The sequence below is a fragment of the Coregonus clupeaformis genome, chromosome 8 (assembly GCF_020615455.1).
Source record: "Coregonus clupeaformis isolate EN_2021a chromosome 8, ASM2061545v1, whole genome shotgun sequence".
Taxonomy (NCBI): domain Eukaryota; kingdom Metazoa; phylum Chordata; class Actinopteri; order Salmoniformes; family Salmonidae; genus Coregonus; species Coregonus clupeaformis.
Window position 1 is genome coordinate 32,457,571 of NC_059199.1, and position 23,793 is coordinate 32,481,363.

Consider the following 23,793-nt stretch of genomic DNA (forward strand, 5'->3'; position numbering starts at 1 on the left):
CATTCGTTTACATTACATTTTAGTCATTTAGCAGACGATCTTATCCAGAGCGACTTACAGTTAGTGAATGCATACATGTTTATATTTTTTTGTGTGTATTTTTTATTATACATTTTTTTTCATACTGGCCCCCATGGTAAACGAACCCACATCCCTGCCGGCCAAACCCTCCCCTACCTTGGACGACGCTGGACCAATTGTGCGCCGCCCATGGGTCTCCCGGTCGCGGCCGGCTGCGACAGAGCCTGGACTCGAACCAGGATCTCTAGTGGCCTTAGACCACTGCGCCACTCGCATTCAGGCCAAAGAGTTCAATTTTGGTTTCATTAGACCAAAGAATCTTGTTTCTCATGGTCTGAGAGTCTTTAGGTGCCTTTTGGCAAACTCCAAGCGGGCTGTCATGTGCCTTTTACTGAGGAGTGGCTTCCGTCTGGCCACTCTACCATAAAACGGCCTGATTGGTGGAGTGCTGCAGAGATGGTTGTCCTTCTGGAAGGTTCTCCCATCCCAACAGAGGAACTCTGGAGTTCTGTCAGAGTGACCATCGGGTTCTTGGTCATCTCCCTGACCAAGGCCTTTCTCCCCCGATTGCTCAGTTTGGCCGGATGGTCAGCTCTAGGAAGAGTGTTGGTGGTTCCAAACTTTTTCCATTTAAGAATGATGGAGGCCACTGTGTTCTTGGGGACCTTGAATGCTGCAGAAATGTTTTGGTACCCTTCCCCAGATCTGTGCCTCGACACAATCCTGTGTCGGAGTTCTACGGACAATTCCTTTGACCTCATGGCTTGGTTTTTGCTCTGACATGCACTGTCAACTGTGGGACCTTATATAGACAGGCGTGTGCCTTTCCAAATCATGTCCAATCAATTGCATTTACCACAGGTGGACTCCAATCAAGTTGTAGAAACATCTCAAGGATGATCAATGGAAACAGGATGCACCTGAGCTCAATTTTGAGTCTCATAGCAAAGGGTCTGAATACTTATGTAAATAAGGTATTTCTGTTTGTTATTTTTAATACATTTGCAAAAATTTCTAAAAACCTGTTTTCGCTTTGTTCTTATGGGGTATTGTGTGTAGATTAATAATTTAATCAATTTTAGAATAAGCCTGTAATGTAACAAAATGTGGAAAAAGTGAAGGGGTCTGAATACTTTTCCAAACGCACTGTATAGCTCCCCTATGTGAGTTTAAGGCACGATTTTGAGCAATTCCAGAATGTTGTGTATATGAGGTGGCGTTTATTCTATTTTCCTGGTGGGCCTGACAGCGGAGAACAGACCTCTCTCTCTATCTCTGCAGCCTGGATTGGTCGGTGTGGAGGACACTGGAGTATAATCTGGTGGCATTAACTTGCTCTCTAAAAAAAGCACTCTCGACAGGGATTAGATTATCATGGTAAGGTCAGCTCAGACTCTCTCTCTCTCTCTCTCCATCCAACCCTCTGTCTGTTTCTCTGTCAAACGCAGTGTATAAAATAATCTGGAATGATACAAGGGTTAAATACCAAAATGAGAATATCTAAAGAAATATAGCCAACATGGCCAATACATATGATCCATCTCATCCAAGTCCATCTAATTTCGCAGACAGCACATCTTTCACATTTAATTAGTGGCAGCCTGGCAGACTCATGTTTTGTAGATCAAACAATGATAGTGTCATTACACAGAGATTACAATAAGTATCAATTTGCTGATTGTATACTTTTAATATTATAAGTGTCAATTTGCTGATTGATGAAATTGGTGGAACTTGATGTTGAAATGGTGCTAAACATGGTGATAACCCTAGTATCGTATAGCCTGGCAATAAACACAACATTTCCAGATTCATCTCCGTCATAGAAAGAGTAAAGAGTAAGGAACGCTTACATAATTATGAAATGAAAGGCATGCAGTCTAAAGCCGGTAAAACGTATCGCCTAAGGCTGTGTAGGCTACATCTAAGCTATCACTCTTATGTAACTTTATCCAGGAAGTAACTACCCACATAGACAACAGATTAACATCCAATTTTGATTGGCATTGGATTGAGTTGTCAACAAATGTGAATTTAACTTGAAATAAACCAAACTATGAAATCCTATTGTTGATATGTAGGACAGGAGTCTTTCAAATAGGATAAAAGGCCATATCTGAAAGATTTTTACAGACAAATCCCCCATTAAAAACAATTATATCACCATCTTTCACAACAAACAGTAGTTAGTCAATAGTTAGACTGTTTTTAACAAGTAATTAGGCCTATCATTAAAACATTTGCAGTCTATCAGTCACTAAATAAAACCGATAGTTTGTAGAAAAAATAAGGAAGGGAAGCGCTGCTAGGGTACACAATAGTAGGCATTTTTGTAAATAGAAGGTGCTCTTTGGTCAGGGAGTACAACATACATCTGTGTACTCCCTGACGAAGGCCAAGCTGCCGAAGCACGTCAGAGTTTTTAAATCTTTGTTCCATTGAACATGCCATACAAATAAAGGCATTTGAATTATATGAAGAGTGCCTTGGTCCACCTTGCTTTAACAAAATAGATAGCTTGTTGACAGTTTGAGCATCTAGACATCATCTGTGAGGGACCATTCTAATGAAGTGCTATCCAATATGTCCTCATTTCCTGTGTGTATTTAATGACAGCTGGCAGAATTGAGATCAGGTTGCCTGAGGTGGTGCAGCATCTCAACACCACCTCATTGGGAGACTACAGTATAGGCTATAGGTAACCGGACACCCTGAGACCCATCCAATCTTGTCTTCTTCTCCCTGTCTCAGAGGGCTGAACAGAAGGGATCTGGGACTGCCTCGCCTCCTTATCTCCCATCTGGACAAATTAACAGTTTCCCCTACAGATGTGAGATCTTAATTTCAGCCAGTTTGCTACAGCAGGAAAATAATCCTGCAGCAAAAGGAAAAGTGAATTATTTTTGTGAATTACAATTAATGGAAATTTTTTCAAGTTTGAAATTTCAAAGTGGAAATTACAAACTTCAGAATAATTTTTAAACCTCAAATACACTACAAATTTAAAATGTCCTGCATTGCAGGAAAGTTATTCTGCAACAGGGTGATCAAATTAAGATCCTACATCTGTATATTAAAATGCCGACAAGGCGGGGTTCCACCCCACCTCAGAGAATTTGGCTTCAGTTGGTTTCAATTCTTTCCACTTATATTTTGTATGTTGGCTGTAATGGATGGTGATTCTGAAAATAAGAATCTAAGGGCATTGCGACGATTCCGCCTGCATCGATGTCTCGTATCTCGCAAAGAGTAATGGGCTAGATGAAAAGTAGTTTGTCTACAATGTGCTATCTAATCTATAGAGCCCGACCAATATATCGGTTTATCGGCCGATATTGGCCTTTTACCACTATATCAGTATCGGCCGATAATTCAACCGATAACCTATATTCAATGAATAAGATGAAAAAAGGGAATCTCATGCTTATCTGAACACTTGCAGCCATTCTCATGACGTGTCATTACTGTCAAAATGTATGAAATCAACATTTGAATCATAGTTATTGGACAACTGCTCTTTTGGATGGCAATTTATGATAATTCAGTGTGGAAAAATAGTTCCCCGCTGTAAAACTGTATATCGCGAAATATATCGGTATCAGTAAGTTTTGTCCCCCAAAAAAACATATAGATCAGGCTCTACTAATCTAACATTCAAAAATGTTACCTAGGTGACATCGTCTGCTGAACCCCATTTCTCCCTCAAAACCATCAGAATTAATCTAAGATAAAACAATATGTCAATAATGTTGATTTTTTGTTTTTTTGTTAGGAAGTTACACGATTTTACATCTAGCTAAGGATTATTGTGCTTCAATGATCAGTATTTCTGAAGTTTGACAATGGGTACAAAAGCTAGCATACATTTTTTCAACATTAGCTTGCTAGCTGAGCCAGTCAGTGAAACGATGCTGCTGACCAACCCGCTACTAACTTAGTGCTTCACACACATTGTTGAATGTTTCAACAAAAGCTAGCTAGCAAGATACTGTAGTAGTGCTAATTCTTTATTATGAGTTTTCCTGAAGTAGCTGTTCGGCCGCGAGTCACTGCAGTAGCCTCCCGAGTCAGCTGTTGTGTTCAGCCTACCCAACGATAAAAAGCAACGTTAGCGATCGCGGTGAAACATGCTGATCTACAGACTGATTTCTGATAACAGTCCCTCTTCAATTTGAGGCTGCATGTCTACAACTTTAGGGTAATTTAAAAAGGCTAAGAATTGTTTTATGTAGAGCAAGCTAGCTAGATAGCCAACTATGTCAGTAAGCTAGCTACAATAGTTAGCTAAGCAGCTGGTCAAGTAAGTCACTGCACTGGTGACCAACATCCTGGCACAGAATTGTTGCAGGAGTTAGCCACCGCTTTGTTTATATTTTCTCACAATTGCAAACTATTAAATCACTGTCACAAAGTTTGTAATAATTTAGCTAGTTATTATGCCTATTTCATGGAGAGTCATGCGAGAGTGCAGTGATATCACAAATTAGTAATTACAGTGGGGGAAAAAAGTATTTAGTCAGCCACCAATTGTGCAAGTTCTCCCACTTAAAAAGATGAGAGAGGCCTGTAATTTTCATCATAGGTACACGTCAACTATGACAGACAAAATTAAGGAAAAAAATCCAGAAAATCACATTGTAGAATTTTTAATGAATTTATTTGCAAATTATGGTGGAAAATAAGTATTTGGTCAATAACAAAAGTTTCTCAATACTTTGTTAAATACCCTTTGTTGGCAATGACACAGGTCAAACGTTTTCTGTAAGTCTTCACAAGGTTTTCACACACTGTTGCTGGTATTTTGGCCCATTCCTCCATGCAGATCTCCTCTAGAGCAGTGATGTTTTGGGGCTGTCGCTGGGCAACACGGACTTTCAACTCCCTCCAAAGATTTTCTATGGGGTTGAGATCTGGAGACTGGCTAGGCCACTCCAGGACCTTGAAATGCTTCTTACGAAGCCACTCCTTCGTTGCCCGGGCGGTGTGTTTGGGATCATTGTCATGCTGAAAGACCCAGCCACGTTTCATCTTCAATGCCCTTGCTGGTTTTCACTCAAAATCTCACGATACATGGCCCCATTCATTCTTTCCTTTACACGGATCAGTCGTCCTGGTCCCTTTGCAGAAAAACAGCCCCAAAGCATGATGTTTCCACCCCCCATGCTTCACAGTAGGTATGGTGTTCTTTGGATGCAACTCAGCATTCTTTGTCCTCCAAACACGACGAGTTGAGTTTTTACCAAAAAGTTCTATTTTGGTTTCATCTGACCATATGACATTCTCCCAATCCTCTTCTGGATCATCCAAATGCACTCTAGCAAACTTCAGACGGGCCTGGACATGTACTGGCTTAAGCAGGGGGACACGTCTGGCACTGCAGGATTTGAGTCCCTGGCGGCGTAGTGTGTTACTGATGGTAGGCTTTGTTACTTTGGTCCCAGCTCTCTGCAGGTCATTCACTAGGTCCCCCCGTGTGGTTCTGGGATTTTTGCTCACCGTTCTTGTGATCATTTTGACCCCACGGTGTGAGATCTTGCGTGGAGCCCCAGATCGAGGGAGATTATCAGTGGTCTTGTATGTCTTCCATTTCCTAATAATTGCTCCCACAGTTGATTTCTTCAAACCAAGCTGCTTACCTATTGCAGATTCAGTCTTCCCAGCCTGGTGCAGGTCTACAATTTTGTTTCTGGTGTCCTTTGACAGCTCTTTGGTCTTGGCCATAGTGGAGTTTGGAGTATGACTGTTTGAGGTTGTGGACAGGTGTCTTTTATACTGATAACAAGTTCAAACAGGTGCCATTAATACAGGTAACGAGTGGAGGACAGATGAGCCTCTTAAAGAAGAAGTTACAGGTCTGTGAGAGCCAGAAATCTTGCTTGTTTGTAAGTGACCAAATACTTATTTTCCACCATAATTTGCAAATAAATTCATTAAAAATCCTACAATGTGATTTTCTGGAAAGAAAATTCTCAATTTGTCTGTCATAGTTGACGTGTACCTATGATGAAAATTACAGGCCTCTCTCATCTTTTTAAGTGGGAGAACTTGCACAATTGGTGGCTGACTAAATATTATTTTTTCCCCACTGTATGTTTTCATTTTTAAATGGCGGATGCTCGGGAATACAAACATTTTAGGATGAGTTCGAGTGGTCGTGGAAAAATTGATACAGTTACATATCGGGATATTATTTTTGACGATATAACATCTTGTATCGTTTTGACAATATCACAATATTATTTGTTCGCTAGTTTGCTGTGCCTGCAATAAAACTCCAGTATTTTCTCCATCATAGCTTGTTCTCCATCTTCGTTTTAAATAGGGAGACAAGTGGTTTTCAGCACTTTTATTTCCAAGACTAATCATAACTAGTTTTCTCATGGCTCTCTCTTGTCCCTCTGCAGCAGACATATGGTGAGCGATATGTTTGGAACATCGAATCGCAATAAAATCCAAGTATCCAATCGCAGTACATATAGAATCGTGAGCATTGTGAGAATCGCAATACATATTGTATCGGCATTTAAGTATCGTGATAATATCATATCGTGAGGTCCCTGGCAATTCTGAGCCATAATGTGTTCCAAGTCCTACAAGACAGGTCGTTTGAGGGACTAGCGTCGCATAGGAGTGACGCCACCTGTCGGAAGACGATTAATCTAAGGGGTCACTACTACAGCCAGAGTGGGAGGAGAGAGGAGAACCATGGGACTATAAGTTTTCCCAGCAGATCAATCATTAAGGAAAACTCCACCCAAAAACTATATTTTGGTATTTATTTCATTAGTCAATTCTTGATATAGTCCCAAAATGTTTTGCATGTCAGCTATCAAGTTTTCAAGATACAGAAATACAGCCGGTATGATGCATTATATGACAGTCAGACAGACCAAGAGAACATGACGACACAAATTGAATACACTATAGATCGGAGCTGCACAACTCCAGGCCTTAATGAGTACTCTCACTGTCTTACTGCTTTTTTGACTTCCCTTGGTATTTGATTGGTCAATTAATGCCATCATTGTATGGACGCAAAGTCCACATACCTGGTAATGCAGCTATTCGAATGTCAACAATAAGGAAGGATAATCAGACACAGAAAATAATGAAGTTGTTTGGCCACCCCTGGTATTAGCAGTAGCACAAGGCAATTTACTGATTTAAAAAGTAACAATGCAACCACTTGCATGGAACCATATGAATGATGAATCGCTAAAAACTGAATGATATCTCCCAGTGTAGTTTTCTTAAATTAATAGGCCTAATTTGTGGAATAAACACAGGGAAGAACACGTTGGCACCTACATCCATTCCCTAATCAGGCAACATGTTTCCCATCTGTATAGAGTGGGAGACCTTAGTGAAAATGTTTTACTAAAGATGCCTAATATTGGCCCTTAAGTGCTGTTGTGTGCTGTTTATACATTTTGTTCAAACCCATCTGGTTATTTGTTTAGCCTGATTGATTGATCTGTAAAGGGACTTCATTTGAAGCATGGTTAGGCTCAAATTATCCCAAAATTAGAAAACCAAAAACAGGGACAGTAGGCATACTGTATGCTGGCAAGACAGTCACATGAACAGCCTCTATGGTTAGATAGTAGATCCTCCTGTGTCGCTCTGTTTAGTTCCAACATCCAAAGAGAAGATGCACCTTCAGCAAAATGTCTCTCTCATGCACACACACACACTAACTGGATACAAACAAATACACACACTAACGAATACACAAGCATACACACACACAAAAACAAACACATACACACCTTGCCAGAACAGAGTCCTCTGCCCACATTGCTCTCAGCTGTGGCATTGCCAACGGACCAGAGCCAAGCTCTTCACCAGACACCAGCATGTGTGTTCTAAACACAGCTGCCATAATTGAGCACTCTCCACACACACACTATTCTACCTAACACACCAAAACCTCTCTTATTTTCTCTACAGCCTTTACACACATTATCGCACAAAGAACTTTAAGCAAAAGCACACTCACAGTTTGAGTTTGAAGCATGTCAACAATATTATGCTCAACTGTCATTCTTGACTATGAATAGCGATTTTCAGTTAGTGGTCCAAAGTGGCACAGCAGCTGTGAAAACAGTGTATTTGCATACTACTGATGATGCCACAACTGTAACTTGCACCTAACAAGTGAGGGATGTCATTCAGAAAACTGTCCCTACAATAAAGTGCAGTACATTTCTACATCTTTTTCAAAACGTAGTAAAAATTTATATTGTAGATTGGATTCTACTTCTATTCAGCATAGTAACAATGCCTTAGATGGTGGTTAACCTTTCCTATTAGGCTATAGATTATGAGATATTTAGCAATGGTTGTCCTGTACCTTAGCAGGTTGTCCTGTACCATACATTGACCGCAGCACTAAGCGTCACGAATACCCAATGATTTCAAGATCCTACCTTCCTACATGATTTCAAAACAACTCTTTCAAGATAAACCCTTAATGAAAAATCTCAACACACAACCTCCCTCCGCCATGTCTCCGCCCAAACCCCCCCACCCCGTCTCTCCCACTTAATCTGTATGATTAAATCATTTTTCCTCTGCACTAATTTTGCCGGGGAAGACGATACTCTGCCTGCCTGATAGTTGCTGAGCATACTCCCCATTGATGGCCATGCTGAGAAGATTACCCTAATAGCAGCGGATTATCTCCCCACATGTTGGCCCCACGCAGGGGGATGGTGTGTGTGTTTATATGTAGGGGGGGTTATTCGAATAATGATCTACCCATCCATCTATCTCTCGCTAGCTATACATCTGTCTGCTTGTCTACCTACAATATCTATCTGTCTGTCTGTCTATAAATATCCGTCTGTCTTTGTCTATCCGTCTTTTTGTCTGTCAATTCAAATAAAATGTTATTGTTCGCATACACATTTTTGCAGATGTTATCGCAGGTGCAGCGAAATACTTATTTCTAGCTCCAACAGTGAAGTAATACCTAACAATACAAAACAATATATACACATCCAAAAAAGAAAGGAATTAAGAAATATCATAAGGAGCAATGTCAGAGTCCAGAATATAAATATATATGTATATGATGGTGTGTATAGACATTATGGACAGTATATGAATAGAAAAGCTGTGTACAGCAGTAGTTATTTAGGATGCGCCTTGACTAGAATAAAGTATATACATATGAATTTGGTAAAACAGTATGTAAACAGTATTAAAGTGACCAGTGTTCAATGACTATGTAAGTTGCATGGTACAGTACCGGGTGGCAGCCAGCTAGTAACAGTGACTAAGTTCAGGGCAGGGTACTGGGCAGAGGCTGGCTTGTGGTGACTATTTAACAGTCTGATGGCCTGGAGATAGTCTGTCTGTCTTATCAACCATCCAGATTCATCTACAGGTATCTCTCTCTCCATCTATATACACATCATTACTATTACAGACCTCTAATCATCAGATTACTATGCGTCAGATCCCATTCTGCCAAGCTTGATGTCGACTGCGTCAGGCCTACACTGTTATGCTTTCTTTCAAAGTGTAGGCCTATCCAGGAGGCAAGTCATTCAAGCCATTTTTATTTGGGTGACCAAAGATTTTGTAGATTTTCCGTAGTCACAAGATTTAGATTTGATAGTGGAGTTTTTGTGTCTCTGGCCCTGGCCGACCATTCTACAGCATGCTGTGTGGATACATACCTGCAATACAGAAATACAACTCAGGATGGAGATGGTCTAACTACAGTGGGGGAAAAAAGTATTTAGTCAGCCACCAATTGTGCAAGTTCTCCCACTTAAAAAGATGAGAGAGGCCTGTAATTTTCATCATAGGTACACGTCAACTATGACAGACAAAATGAGAAGAAAAAAAACCAGAAAATCACATTGTAGGATTTTTAATGAATTAATTTACAAATTATGGTGGAAAATAAGTATTTGGTCAATAACAAAAGTTTCTCAATACTTTGTTATATACCATTTGTTGGCAATGACACAGGTCAAACGTTTTCTGTAAGTCTTCACAAGGTTTTCACACACTGTTGCTGGTATTTTGGCCCATTCCTCCATGCAGATCTCCTCTAGAGCAGTGATGTTTTGGGGCTGTCGCTGGGCAACACAGACTTTCAACTCCCTCCAAAGATTTTCTATAGGGTTGAGATCTGGAGACTGGCTAGGCCACTCCAGGACCTTGAAATACTTCATACGAAGCCACTCCCTGTTTGGGATCATTGTCATGCTGAAAGACCCAACCACGTTTCATCTTCAATGCCCTTGCTGATGGAAGGAGGTTTTCACTCAAAATCTCACGATACATGGCCCCATTCATTCTTTCCTTTACACGGATCAGTCATCCTGGTCCCTTTGCAGAAAAACAGCCCCAAAGCATGATGCTTCCACCCCCATGCTTCACATTAGGTATGGTGTTCTTTGGATGCAACTCAGCATTCTTTGTCCTCCAAACATGACGAGTTGAGTTTTTACCAAAAAGTTCTATTTTGGTTTCATCTGACCATATGACATTCTCCCAATCCTCTTCTGGATCATCCAAATGCACTCTAGCAAACTTCAGACGGGCCTGGACATGTACTGGCTTAAGCAGGGGGACACGTCTGGCACTGCAGGATTTGAGTCCCTGGCGGCGTAGTGTGTTACCTGATGGTAGGCTTTGTTACTTTTGTCCCAGCTCTCTGCAGGTCATTCACTAGGTCCCCCCGTGTGGTTCTGGGATTTTTGCTCACCGTTCTTGTGATCATTTTGACCCCACGGGGTGAGATCTTGCGTGGAGCCCCAGATCGAGGGAGATTATCAGTGGTCTTGTATGTCTTCCATTTCCTAATAATTGCTCCCACAGTCGATTTCTTCAAACCAAGCTGCTTACCTATTGCAGATTCAGTCTTCCCAGCCTGGTGCAGGTCTACAATTTTGTTTCTGGTGTCCTTTGACAGCTCTTTGGTCTTGGCCATAGTGGAGTTTGGAGTGTGACTGTTTGAGGTTGTGGACAGGTGTATTTTATACTGATAACAAGTTCAAACAGGTGCCATTAATACAGGTAACGAGTGGAGGACAGAGGAGCCTCTTAAAGAAGAAGTTACAGGTCTGTGAGAGCCAGAAATCTTGCTTGTTTGTAGGTGACCAAATACTTATTTTCCACCATAATTTGCAAATAAATTCATAAAAAATCCTACAATGTGATTTTCTGGATATTTTTTTCTCAATTTGTCTGTCATAGTGGACGTGTACCTATGATGAAAATTACAGGCCTCTCTCATCTTTTTAAGTGGGAGAACTTGCACAATTGGTGGCTGACTAAATACTTTTTTCCCCCACTGTATCTATAGCCTAACTGTCCATATCTTCTTTATAGGTCTACAACATACTGTGGACAGAAGGTTAAACAGCCCCAACAGCTGAAGAATGACAAAGGCATAAAAATATTAAAGTTGCCACTGCCAGTGTGGGTTTTTAGGCAGTCCAGATGGAGTAGACTAAGAAGCCATTGAGTGAGTGGAGAGAAAAGGAATTCTAGTAATCTGCTGCTGATCCTGTACAATAGATGCCTTGTCTCTTTTGTTAGGGTCACTCACAAACACAAGTTTGTATACATGCACTGTCGATGATAGCCAATAGTCTGCCTTAGGAATGGAATGAGAAAGAAAGATACGTGTGAAAAGGATAAGGTAGGTCTACAGAAAAAAAACAATGGAAAGCAATTGTGTGCCAGCAAAGTAGGCCTGGCCTATGTTTTCGTTATCTTGAGAAGTCAAGTGTACAATTAATCAAGTCAAGTGTAGCCTACAATAGACATTATAGATCTAGATATTATAGAGTCTTCTAAACTGCCTGTTGAACATTAAGTTCGCACTGTAAATTAATTAACCATTGAAGGCCAGTTTATCCCCTCTCCTCTTCAGAACAATGCACTGTCCTCCTCAAACGTTTTGGGGATACCATGAAATGCAATCATTAACACAATGGCAAATATTTGCATATATAGCCTAATATCACTTGAGTCTATTTATATAGAAGTCGTTTTTTAAAAGGTCCCTTACCTCAAGAGCTAAAAGGACTTGTTCTGTCCTCCGGTAGTTTAAAAAAACAAAAACACGACAGTAGCATGCATCCGTAGAAAGTTGTCATATTATTTTAGCGGGAATAGTATTCCAATTACATGTTAATAGTTTACTGCTCCCCGATGAATTCCTGTCGTGATTTCTTACTGCGCTAAAAGTGCCCGGAGTGCAAAGTTTCAGTCAGGTCGTTTAATCATGGTCTCGTTGTCCCGTTTCGACTCGCTACCCTTGAAATAGAATCGGCTTAGTACTCGACAGACTACAAGCAATAGGCTTCCAGACAAAAATGCATCAAAACAAAAAAAGTACGACCTAAGCTCCGCCCTGTGCTTCCAGCAGACCGCAGTTTCTGTAGCCTAGATATAAAAACATGTAATGAAAAAAAATAGGCTATATTTAATCTGATTTCTTCAATAGTATGGTCTGTTAAAATAATCCCTCCACACGGACATCCACCGCCAATAAATAAACAAATAATTATATAAAATAACCCGCAAACACGACCCATCACCTTTTACAAAAACTCTTGTAAATGTAGGTTGCCTATAATCGTTCTCTTTCCTGTACGTTGTTGATGTTATTAAAAGCCCAAGGGCAGAGTAGATTGCTGTGCATCGATTGCATGCGTCAAAGTGAATATGTCTGCCTGATGCCACCTCCACCATGGCTGATAGTTACGTTATCTATGTTTTGGATGTGTAATAAAGTAGGCTAGCTACCCTGACTCACATAACATAATCACAGCTCACAGCAAGCCTATACTGTGCATTCGGAAAGTATTCTGACCCCTTGACTGGGTCCACATTTGGTTACATTACAGCCTTATTCTACAATTTATTAAATTGTTTTTTTCTCCTCATCAATCTACACACAATATCCCATAATGACAAAGCAAAAACAGGTTTAGATTTGTTTCCAAATGTATCAAAAATAAAAACGTAAATATGACATTTACATAACTATTCAGACCATTTACTCAGTACTTTGATGAAGCACCTTTGGCAGCGATTACAGCCTCCAGTCTTCTTGGGTATGACACTACAAGCTTGGGACACCTGTATTTGGTGAGCTTCTCCCATTCTTCTCTGCAGATCCTCTCAAGCTCTGTCAGGTTGGATGGGGAGCGTCGCTGCACAGCTATTTTCAGGTCTCTCCAGAGATGTTCAATCAGATTCAAGTCCGGGCTCTGGCTAGGCCTCTCAAGGACATTCAGAGACTTGTCCCGAAGCCACTCCTGCGTTGTCTTGGCTGTGTGCTTAGGGTCGTTGTCCTGTTGGAAGGTGAACCTTCGCCCCAGTCTGAGGTCTTGAGCGCTCTGGAGCAGGTTTTCATCAAAGATCTCTCTGTACTTTGCTCCGTTCATCTATCCCTTGATCCTGACTAGTCTCCCAGTCCCTGACGATAAAAAACATCCCCCACAGCATGATGCTGCCACCACCATGCTTCATAGTAGAGATGGTGCCAGGTTTCCTCCAGACGTGATGCTTGGCATTCAGGCCAAAGAGTTCAATCTTGGTTCCATCAGACCAGAGAATCTTGTTTCTCATGGTCTTTGAGTCATTTAGGTTCCTTTTGGCAAACTCCAAGCGGGCTGTCATGTGCCTTTTACTGAGGACTTGCTTCCGTCTGGCCACTCTACCATAAAGGCCTGATTGATGGAGTGCGGCAGAGATGGTTGTCCTTCTGGAAGGTTCTACCATCTCCACAGACGAACTCTGGAGCTCTGTCAGAGTGACCATTGGGTTCTTTGTCACCTCCCTGACCAAGGCCTTTCTCCCCCAATTGCTCAGTTTGACCGGTCGGCCAGCTCTAGGAAGAGTCTTGGTGGTTCCAAACTTCTTCCATTTAAGAATGATGGAGGCCACTGTGTTCTTGGGGACCTTCAAAGCTGCAGAATTTTTTTAGTACCCTTCCCCAGATCTGTGCCTCGACACAATCCTGTCTCTGAGCTCGACGGACAATTCCTTCAACCTCATGGCTTGGTTTTTGCTCTGACATGCACTGTCAGCCAGTGATGCCAATTTAGCAATTTTGTTGCTAGATTTAGGAACTTTTCAGACTACCATGGCAACTTTTTTTTCAAACAGCACCTAGCAACAAATGTAGCTACTTGTAAAAATGTATTTGGAACTTTTAGCAACTTTTGAAAGTGACTCAAATGCTAAAATGCACTCATTTTCCCTTTAAATGACACAAAAACGATTTTCTCTGTCACACACTCAGTCACAACACATGTGCCTGGCTGCAAAAGTGCATTGTGAGTGATGTCAGCAGCAGGCGCTCAGCTTGTGCACAGGCAGCAGCAGGCCAGCAGCAATTTCAGCAAATTGCAAATCATTGTTGGCTGACTGAAGCAGCAGTAGTATGCGTTCGACGAGACAAACCCAATGAATATAGTTGGTCACGAATGTTTGATCTTGAACAGAACTTACAACATCAATCAACATGTCTCAATCAAAATTGAACAGCCAGAAGTACAGATAAGAGTGGGAGTCTGTACCTGAATTTAAAGGGTGGCTGAAGCCAGTAATTGGGGATGATTGTCGGGCATACTGTGCATACTGCAAATCAGATATGCTTGCAAAAATGTATGACATCCAAAAACATTGTGCTACAGCAAAGCATATAAATAAATCAAAACTGTACAACCCCGCAACACAGTCTACATTGCCACAGTTGGTTAAGAAAGTGGATAACTGCAAAAGCGCAGAGGCTACTATGGCAATGGCCATTGCGGAGCATTGTTCGCTGCTAGCATGCAACCATTTAGGTATGGCTTGCAAAGCTGCCTTTTCAGATTCTGTGGCAGCAACAAACTTCCAAATGCACCACACCAAGTGCACAGAAATGATTAGGGGAGTACTGGCTACTTATTTTCTCAAAAGGGTAACGTCATATGTGGGGGATGAGAAGTTCAGTCTCCTTTTGGATGAGTCCACTGATGTCAGTGTCTCGAAATACCTCGGTATTTCAGTGCTAAAAAAAGAACCGTTGTGTCCACATTTCTCGGGCTGGTTGAATTGGAGGGGGGCAATGCCAGATCAATAGCAAAGGCTGTAGTTGAGTTTCTTGAGAAGTGTAACCTTAAAAAATTGAATCTTCAGGGTATTGGCAATGATAATGCGTCCGTGATGACTGGGGTGCACAACGGGGTGCACAAGATTTTAAAGAAAGAATGTGCATTGCCCAATTTGGTACTCATCCGCTGTGTGTGCCATTCTTTAAAATTGGCTGTCAGTGCAGCATTCAAAGAAACCATCCCTAGGAGTGTTGAGTACTTAATCAGGGAAACCTACAACTGGTTTACGATTTCCCCAAAACGGCACGAGGCATACAAAGCAGTGTATGCCCCCATTAATTGTGGCCAGAAACTCCTGCAGATCACCAAAGTGTGTGCCACATGTTGGCTATCGATTGAGCCTGCGGTAACTCGTATATTGAGCCAGTGGGAAGAACGGAAACTCCACTTTGAGATGACCAAGGCCAGTGAGCATTGCTACATGGCGGATGTACTCCACAACATGTACATGGACAAGACCAACTACAGTTGAAGTCGGAAGTTTAGATACACTTAGGTTGGGGTCATTAAAACTCGTTTTTCAACCACTCCACACATTTCTTGTTAACAAACTACAGTTTTGGCAAGTCGGTTGGGACATCTACTTTGTGCATGACACAAGTAATTTTCCAACAATTGTTTACAGACAGATTATTTCACATATAATTCACTGTATCACAATTCCAGTGGGTCAGAAGTTTACATACACTAAGTTGACTGTGCCTTTAAACAGCTTGGAAAATTCCAGAAAATTATGTCATGGCTTTCGAAGCTTCTGATAGGCTAATTGACATCATTTGAGTCAATTGGAGGTGTACCTGTGGATGGATTTTAAGGCCTACCTTCAAACTCAGTGCCTCTTTGCTTGACTTCATGGGAAAATCAAAAGAAATCAGCCAAGACCTCAGAAAAAAAATTGTAGACCTCCACAAGTCTTGTTCATCCTTGGGAGAAATTTCCAAATGCCTGAAGGTACCACGTTCATCTGTACAAACAATAGTACGCAAGTATAAACACCATGGGACCACGCAGCCGTCATACCGCTCAGGAAGGAGACGTGTTCTGTCTCCTAGAGATGAACGTACTTTGGTGCGAAAAGTGCAAATCAATCCCAGAACAACAGCAAATGAACCTTGTGAAGATGCTGGAGGAAACAGGTACAAAAGTATCTATATCCACAGAAAAACAAGTCCTATATCGACAGAACCTGAAAGGCTGCTCAGCAAGGAAGAAGCCACTGCTCCAAAACCGCCATAAAAAAAGCCAGACTACGATTTGCAACTGCACATGGGAACAAAGATCGTACTTTTTGGAGAAATGTCCTCTGGTCTGATGAAACAAAAATAGAACTGTTTGGCCATAATGACCATCGTTGTGTTTGGAGGAAAAAGGGGGGAGGGGCTTGCAAGCCGAAGAACACCATCCCAACCATGAAGCACGGGGGTGGCAGCATCATGCTGTGGGGGTGCTTTGCTGCAGGAGGGACTGGTGCACTTCACAAAATAGATGGCATCATGAGGAAGGAAAATTATGTGGATATATTGAAGCAACATCTCAAGACATCAGTCAGGAAGTTAAAAGCTTGGTCGCAAATGGGTCTTCCAAATGGACAATGACCCCAAGCATACTTCCAAAGTTGTGGCAAAATGGCTTCAGGACAACAAAGTCAAGGTATTGGAGTGGCCATCACAAAGCCCTGACCTCAATCCTATAGAAAATGTGTGGGCAGAACTGAAAAAGCGTGTGTGAGCAAGGAGGCCTACAAACCTGACTCAGTTACACCAGCTCTGTCAGGAGGAATGGGCCAAAATTCACCCAACTTATTGTGGGAAGCTTGTGGAAGGCTACCCGAAACGTTTGACCCAAGTTAAACAATTTAAAGGCAATGCTACCAAATACTAATTGAGTGTATGTAAACTTCTGACCCACTGGGAATGTGATGAAAGAAAGAAAAGCATTTCTCTCTACTATTATTCTGACATTTCACATTCTTAAAATAAAGTGGTGATCCTAACTGACCTAAGACAGGGAATTTTTACTAGGATTGAATGTCAGGAATTGTGAAAAACCATCACCATACCTTGGGTACCTTTTCGATAGCACGGTGTACCAACTCAGTCTTTCGCCAGAGGACGAAAAGGTCATTCGGAGACAGTGCATCAACTACATTGTTGCTTTAAGCAAGGAGCTGCAAGCAAGGCTTCCAGACAACCTATAAGCCTTGTTCAGTATTAAGGAAACCCTAAAGCACAATAAAGGCACCACTGAAATTATTAAAGTAGCTGAGCTACTGGGGTACCAGCCCCAAACAATTGATACAATTGTTTCCCAATGGAGAAACATCCATCTGTTTAGGTGGGACTTGACTGAAAATACAGTCGAGTTTTGGAGTGAAGTGAATATCTACACGGACTCTTCCGGGTCAAATCTATTTGAAGAACTGTGCAAAGCTGCACTCGCTGCCCTCTCCTTGCCACACTCATGCGGAGGTTGAACCGCTGTTCAGCCAAATGAGTGTGGTCAAGTCTAAGTTAAGAAATAGAATGTCACTGCACACTCTCAACTCCATACTCCTGGTGCGGACTGAAGCTGGCTGGTGATACCTGTTACCAGCATAAACTACCAAGTGAAGTTCTGCAGCAGTTTGGCACCACAGCAGCATACAGCTTTAAGGCCACTCCATCCTCTTCTGCTGGTTCCACCTCTGTGACAATGCAGTTGGACAGTGAAGATGAAGAGGATTTCCTTGCCAATCTATAATTCGTCATATTTACAGTACGTATGCAAGGAGTGGACTTTCTGGAACTGGCGGAGACACACAGCTGATGGTGGCAGTGTGCACTGCAGTGTGAGCGAGAACAGTGGCAATATCTGGAGGAAACCATTGAGCAGCTAGCCAGACAAGCAGCACAACAACCTGGAGAGAGCTGGAGAGAGATGCCTAGCGCACACATCATTATTTGAGTTAAGTTGCTTGTTCAATAAGATAGCATATATACCTTGTTATTAGCTTGTACCTATAATTGTTGATCAGTTAGGTAGCATGTTAACTAACTACCAATACACTGCTTAAAACTATAATTGTTCAGAATGTGTAGGTTTACTAGTTAAAAATAAAATAAATAAAATGTAATTGTTCAATAATGTGTAATGTGTAATTGTTCAATAATTCAATGTGTTGTGTTTAAAAATAAAAATATCTGATCATATAAAATGTGTTGTGTTTATATGACTTTTACAAATAAAAATATGTAATAATAAACAAACAAATCTAAACTAACAAATGTCAAATCATATTTTTCGCAGAGATGGCCAGTCAATTTGAGTAACGTTATTGTGTATTCTACGTAATGACACAGTTTTTATGTTATTACGTAATGACGTCATCACGCAATGACATCACAACATAATTTAGCAACAAATCGACATGCCTCTAGCAACTTACCCTGAAAATGAGTTGGCAACACTGCTGTCAACTGTGGGACCTTATATAGACAGGTGTGTGCCTTTCCAAATCATGTCCAATCAATTGCATTTACCACAGGTGGACTCCAATCATCTCAAGGATGATCAATGGAAACAGAATGCACCAGAGCTCAATTCCGAGTCTCATAGCAAAGGGTCAGACTTTTTAAGGTATTTAATAAGGTATAATAAGGTATTTCTGTTTTACATTTTTTATAAATGTGCAAACATTTCTAAAAACTTGTCTTCACTTTGTCATTATGGGGTATTGTGTGTAGATTGATGAGGGAAAAAATTAACGTAACAACATGTGGAAAAAGGGGTCTGAATACTTTTCAAATGCATTGTATGTGGGTTGAAATTGCACGGGTGAAAACGTGGGGGGTTCAATTGTTGGCTATACAAGCCAATTTTTTTTCAAACTAGTGTTTCAATATACATTTACATTTTAGTCATTTAGCAGACGCTCTTATCCAGAGCGACTTACAGTTAGTGAGTGCATACATTTTTTTTTCATACTGGCCTCCGTGGGAATCGAACCCACAACCCTGGCGTTGCAAACGCCATGCTCTACCAACTGAGCTACATCCCTGCCGGCCATTCCTTACCCCACCCTGGACGACGCAGGGCCAATTGTGCGCCGCCCCATGGGTCTCCCAGTCGCGGCCGGCTACGACAGAGCCTGGATTCCAGAACCAGGATCTCTAGTGGCACAGCTAGCACTGCGATGTGGTGCAGTGCCTTAGACCACTGCGCCACTCGGGAGACTAAATAGATGCCATTATTTAATAGACCGACATAACTTTCCCAATCATACCGCTCAATAAATTAATATGTAGGCTACCTGCTATTGCCACTAGCTGCTAAAATAAAACCTCCAAGTTATTTCCCATACTTAGAATTTTTCTATTATAGATCTTCTTGGAAGTCATTTAGGCCTAGTATATTTTTTTAAACGTGGGCCCTGAACATTAAATTGATGGTTCACTCTCTCTTGTGTTTCAACTAAACAAATGTAATAACAATGTAATTATGATAAATGTATTTGTAACTGAAATATAAGATGACTGTGATAGTCAAACTGTCCATTCAATTTCATGATTCAGACATGATCTCTTCACACATAATCCATGAGGGAATATAAAAATGCTCACCTATTGTCACAAGTGCAAACACTGATGCAACATTGAGTTCAATGTTTACAAAACAAATACAAAGCACAAGGTATAATTCAGTAATTTTTTTTAGATGAATAGGTAAAAGGAGGCAAACACTTGGCATGTAAGATCCAATACAAAATAGGACAATTTAAGAGGTGGAAATGGACAAGGAGAAGACAATAAGATTCACCAATCACCCATCTGGTCCCACATTACCTCTATTCATACACATGGACATATTTGGTTCCAATTGAGATTTACGAAACAATTAACCCAAATGATCTACAGTATGCCAGAATGACGCAATTATGTATGCAAAGTTGCAAACCAAGAATTAATGTAACACACCACAACAACTAGAATGTCCATAAAACCTTGTGAGGTTGTCAAGTTTGGAGTGTGCAAATGTGTGTCTAGCATCTCACCAATGTGGGAAACAGCTGTCACTTGAACAGGACAAAGCCTACTGCGCTGTCTCGCCCTACCATTAAGCAAATGCTCCAGTTTTGCTTGTGTGTCTGAAAAGACATGCAACACAATCCCCTAATCTCCAATTACCCCACAGAAACATAATCTCTCCCCACCAGCCACCCCCCAATCACTGAGCAACTAGCTGGGAGAGTTACACATGATCCCATGGAGAGGGTCAAACAAAACAAGAATCACACATTGGCCAAAATCAATAGTGGTTTGATTAATCTATATGTAGAGCATAGTTTTGCAGTTGTGTAACTGATACTGCACTGAGATTTACATGAGAGTCCATACTGTAACAACTATATTATCAGAAGTATGTAGATAATGTAGTTACTCTGTAATGTTATGTATACTGAACAACAATAAACCCAATATGCACTCAGTTACAGTTCATAGAAGGAAATCAGTCAATTTAAATACATTTATTAGGCCCTAATGGGAGGGCATAGGTCCACCCACTTGGGAGCCAGGTCTACCGGATGTGGAGGTCCTGGGCTGTGAGTTCGGTTGGTCGTACTGCCAAATTCTCTAAAACAACTTTGGAGGCAGCTTATGGCCGAGAAATGAACATAAATCTATCTGGCAACAGCTCTGTTGGACATTCCTGCAGTCAGCATGCCAATTGCACCCTCCCTCAAAACATGAGACATCTATGACATTGTGTTGTGTGACAAAACTGCACATTTTAGAGTGGCCTTTTATTGTCCCCAACACAAGGTGCACCTGTGTAATGATCATGCTGTTTAATCAGCTTCTTGATATGCCACACCTATCCGGTGGATGGATTATCTTGGCAAAGGAGAAAACTAACAGGGATGTAAACAAATTTGTGCACAAAATTAGAGAAATAAGCTTTTGGCATATGGAACATTTCTGGGATCTTTTATTTCAGCTCATAAAAGTGGGACCAACACTTTACATGTTGCATTTATATTTTTGTTCAGTATAGCATGTCATGAATGAACTGTATATCAGTTTAGGTGCATGTGTCCAAACAAGCATGATCCATTTTTTCAGTTTTATTTTCTAACTTTTCCCAACAGATCTGGATATCATTTCTACATTATCAGTAGTAATGTTGTTAATGTTTTTACTCTCCGAATGTTATGTAACATGTCAGTTTGTATATAGAGGACTTTCAGTTTGTATATAGAGGAGTTGGCTGTTTAAGCAACAAAACCGACACGCGCACAACTATGGGGCAAATCAGATGGTGTTGGTTTAGATTGTTGACAACATGTAAACTATATTTAGTTTCCAATATTTATTGAAAACATAACTACATTTGTACAATGAGCACTTGTTGTCTCTCAAATACATCACTACAGTTGTTGGTTAGCTAAATAGCCAATTTTAGCCGTATTGCATTGACGTGACATGAGTCAAAACACCTCAAAACAAGACATGGTATAAAGAATATGATAAAACTAGCTGAAACGAACCACCTACAATTCCCCATGTAATATATGGAGCTATACACTTTTAATGGTAGTCCAACAGCCAATCAGTATCACTCTTGAGGTTGAAGGTCAAGGGGGTATGTAAATGAGCGGTCTTGCAGTTTGAAGTGTGTCTGTGTGCACAGTGTTAATTCCTACCATGCTTCAGATATAGCTAAAAGTAATAGTACTTCAGTCTCCATTGTCAAGTTAATTCTACCGTCTACTAAAATGAGTGGCTAGTAAGCAGGCTAACACTAACGTGAGTTAAACAACATACTTTGATATTGTTAGCTATCAAGCTTGGGATTAGCAGTAATGCAGTCGTTTACACCACCTACTCTGTTGTTATTGACTGGAAACCTCCCAGAAAATTGGCGGAAATGGTAACAAAGACTGAACTTGTACTACTTAGCCAGTGGGCTGAATGAGAAACCAGAGGCTAGGAAAATAGCAGTTTTGCTACACTGCATCGGTGAAGACGTGCTGGAGATATACAACACAATGGAGATCACATACAGTGCATTCAGAAAGTATTCCGACCCCTTGACTTTTTTCACATTTTGTTACGTTACAGCGTTATTATCAAATGGATAAAAATATATATATATCCTCATCAATCTACACACAATACCCCATAATAACAAAACAGGCTTTTAGAAATGTTTGCAAAGTTATAAAAATAAAAAAAACGGAAATATGACATTTACATAAGTATTCAGACCCTGTACTTTGTTGAAGCACCTATGACAGTGATTACAGCTTTGAGTCTTCTTGACGCTACAAGCTTGGCACACCTGTATTTGGGGAGTTTCTCCCATTCTTCTCTGCAGATCCTCTCAAGCTCTGTCAGGTTGGATGGGGAACGTCGCTGCACAGCAATTCTCAGGTCTCTCCAGAGATGTTCGATCGGGTTCAATTCTGGGCTCTGGATGGGCCACTCAAGGACATTCAGAGATTTGTCCCGAAGCCACTCCTGCGTTGTCTTGGCTGTGTGCTTAGGGTGGTTGTTCTGTTGGAAGGTGAACCTTCGCCCCAGTCTGAGGTCCTAAGCACTCTGGAGCAGGTTTTCATCAAGGCTCTCTTTGCTCCGTTTATCTGTCCCTCGATACTGACTAGTCTCCCTGCCGCTGAAAAACATCCCCACAGCATGATGCTGCCACCACCATGCGTCACCGTAGAGATGGTGCCAGGTTTCCTCCAGATGTGACGCTTGGCATTCAGGCGAAAGAGTTGAATCTTGGTTTCATCGAGTTCTTGGTCACATCCCTGACCAAGGCCCTTCAACCTCGATTGCTCAGTTTGGCCGGGCGGCCAGCTCTAGGAAGAGTCTTGGTGGTTCCAAACCTTTTCCATTTAAGAATAATGGAGGACACATTGTTCTTGGGGATCTTCAATGCTTCAGAAATGTTTTGGTACCCTTCCCCAGATCTGTACCTCGACACAATCCTGTCTCGGAGCTCTACAGACAATTCCTTCGACCTCATGGCTTGGTTTATGCTATGACATGCACTGTCAACTGTGGGACCTTATATAGACAGGTGTGTGCCTTTCTAAATCATGTCCAATTAATTACATTTACCACAGGTGGACTCCAATCAAGTTGTAGAAACATCTCAAGGATGATAAAATGTATGTCATTTAGCAGACGCTCTTATCCAGAGCGACATACAAATTGGTGCATTCAACTTTTTTTATGGGGTGGTGGGGGGGGGGGGGGGGATTTCTGTCTGTAATAATGCCCTTTTGTGGGGAAAATCTCATTCTGATTGGCTGGGCCTGGCTCTAGAAGGATTACTTTTATACTATTCCAGGTATTCCTAAAAGAGGTAGGGTTTCAAGTGTCTCCGGAAGGTGGTCAGTGACTACGCTGTCCTGGCGTTGTGGGGGAGCTTGTTCCACCATTGGGGTGCCAGAGCAGCGAATAGCTTTGACTGGGCTGAGCGGGAACTGTGCTTCTGTAGAGGTAGGGGGGCTAGTAGGCCAGAGGTGGATGAACGTAGTGCCCTCGTTTGGATGTAGGGTCTGATCAGAGCCTGAAGGTAAGGAGGTGCCGTTCCCCTCACAGCTCCGTAGGCAAGCACCATGGTCTTGTAGTAGATGCAAGCTTCAACT

General features: G+C 41.4%; 1 protein-coding gene across 1 annotated transcript in view; it reads right to left on the reverse strand.

Moving 5' to 3' along the window:
* Positions 1-12,429, reverse strand: part of LOC123491380 (zinc finger protein 516-like) — a 29,052-nt gene extending 16,623 nt beyond the window's left edge. The window contains exon 1 of the mRNA XM_045221942.1: positions 12,059-12,429. The gene's annotated coding sequence lies outside the window, so the exon portion shown is untranslated. The remainder of the gene's footprint in view (positions 1-12,058) is intronic.
* Positions 12,430-23,793: the final 11,364 nt, after the last annotated feature.